Here is a 2,500-nt window from a genome sequence, read left to right as displayed (position 1 = left end):
TTAGTGTAACTCTTGACATGCAGGAAAACGTCTATCAGAGCAATTTGCAGTTAGTTTTGTTGCAGACTATTACACTTAAAGGAGCTATGTCACGCTCTTTTAGGTGCTTCGGAAAAATCTTTAGTTAATCACTAGTTTAAAACTCGAAAATGGTATTGTGGAATTCCTGTCTGTTTTTTTGTGCCCTATCAAAATCGACCTCGCGTTTAGCGCCACATGCATATGGGCAACATGCATACATGCATAAATTGTGTGCAAATACGTGTGGCTATTAAGACAAAGGGCAAGATAAGGCTTTTTCAACTTTGGCTGAAGTCGACAAGAAATGTGAAAGTTCCTCGCAAAGTCTGCATTTCTTCATGCTTTTGAGATAATTAACACGAATGAATGAGTTTACTTTCATTAAGGACGTTCGCGCCCAAAACGTTCCCACGTACAGATTTCTTTTAAACTTGCCACGCAGAAAGGTAATGATCTACTTTTGCCAAAAAGGCAAAAAAAATGGGGGGTCACCGTGCTCGTTTTCGAGATCATGAGGTGCATTTTTAGAAGATTGCGTTACTTTAAGACGATCTTAGCTTACAACTGTCAGCAATAAAAAAAGCTACATGAGTGAATTTTAGATCAGGTAAACGTACTCAGTTCAACATAACTAATATAACTAAATTAACCTTTGCAACTGATGTCTTTTTCTGAGGTGAAATTGAAAAACGATACATATTAGTCTAAGAAAGAAAACTTCGGTCGCACGAGAGCATAAAAGGCCAAATATTTGTAACTTCTCACGTACAGATTTTTTTTGTTTTTTGTTAAAATGGACAAAATCAAGAAAGGAAGTGATCTACGGAAAGAAAAATGGGGGTCACCGAGCATTCAAGAGAGTAAAATCGCTGCGAAGTTCTCAAAGCGATTGTCTATTCGCACTGTCACGCCATTGCGTGACATTTCCGAGAAGACCTGGGTCCACAGCTATCCCATGATGCCACATACTTTCATGTTCCATTCTTGTGGAAAATTTTTGCGCCTTTAGCATCGTGTTTACCTGCGTGGTCTACGATGCGTGACATGTGCGAAAAGATGCGCAGTAGCAATGGGCGCAAACGTCCTTAATAAGTCCACCCGTTTGGAAATTATCACCGTCATGTGTAACATTGTTTTTTCAAGTAACTCTCATTTTCTCCTGAGAAAGGCATTCTCGTCGATTTTGAAGGTAATTTTTTTGTGGAATCCACAGAGAGATTCCATTAGACAGTAGACCATGAACGCTCTGCTAACGCTCCATTAGAGTTGTTCCCTTTGTTCATGCGCGCAATGCAGGCTTTGATTTCTTCTGATGGCACTGATTCCACTGATTCAAACCGATGACCATCGTGGTTATTGCACTCAAAGTGCGAGCAGTACTAGCACAAACAAATGTAATCACATATGTTAAAATGATGACAGGTTGAAAAGTATTTTGATTTTCTGCTTTCTTTCCTCAGTCTTCATTGAATTCCCGAAGCAGATGGGATAGCGATAGCTACAAAACATGAACTGACGAGACCAGGATTCACAGATGTCGTTCCTTCATGAAGAAAACAAACCAACAACAAGGAACAGACTTGAAAAGCTACTCGCAGATATGTTTCGTGGCAGAAACTCAGGACAAAAGAAGGAACAGAAGAAGATTTGTGTTGCATTTTAATGTTCTCTGATTACCGCCCAACGTGTGTGCTGACGCGATACTTAATCAAGTAGAAAACTAAAAAATGGTTCTAAATACTCGTTTAGAATATGTTACAATTTGGGGCCTTGATACACAAAATGAGAATCAAAGAGGATTATACTGAAACAAAACATCACGAAACTGTGGTGAATTAAAATTGCCATTTTACGAACAATCTTAGAGTATACCTTTCTTTGATGTTGTAAAAGAAAACGATTCTCAGTTTTGCTGGGCGAGAACGAATAACCCGGTGACAGACTTTGTGTCACAAATGCAAAAACATTATTGGCTTTTTCAAACTGATTTTGTCATTTCCGGCAAAAGCGACTTCCACGTCATATGCCAGACAACTTGTCCACTTCGGAAGCATTCTAGTCCTACTCCCTAAAGTCGCCGGACTGCTTTTTGCGACTATTTTACATCGACTCAGATGACGCATTTTCGACTCTATTTTGCCAGTAGAGTATTTAAGACACTTAAAAATTTTGCTCCCGAAATAAAATTTGGTAGTTTAGCAGGACTTTGTCGCTGTACTCGCTGTGACGTGATCCACTTGCGTCTGTTTCCGCCGGGCCATGACTAATTTCCTTTCCGTCCTGGTAACTTTTTAGTTTTTTGCTGTAGGAAGTTTAAGAAAATACCTTTTTCACTGATGAACCATCTTGCCATAAAATGCCATTTTTTACGTAATATATCAAACACGAGAAGGAGTGTTTCATCGGATATCAAAACACCGAGAAGCGAGTTGAAAAACGAGGCCGAAGGCCGAGTTTTTTAACCGATTTCGAGGTGGTT

The sequence above is a fragment of the Montipora capricornis genome, chromosome 1 (assembly GCF_036669925.1).
Source record: "Montipora capricornis isolate CH-2021 chromosome 1, ASM3666992v2, whole genome shotgun sequence".
In the NCBI taxonomy this organism is placed as follows: domain Eukaryota; kingdom Metazoa; phylum Cnidaria; class Anthozoa; order Scleractinia; family Acroporidae; genus Montipora; species Montipora capricornis.
The sequence above is the reverse complement of the archived record's forward strand: the minus strand, read 5'-3'. Positions refer to the sequence as shown.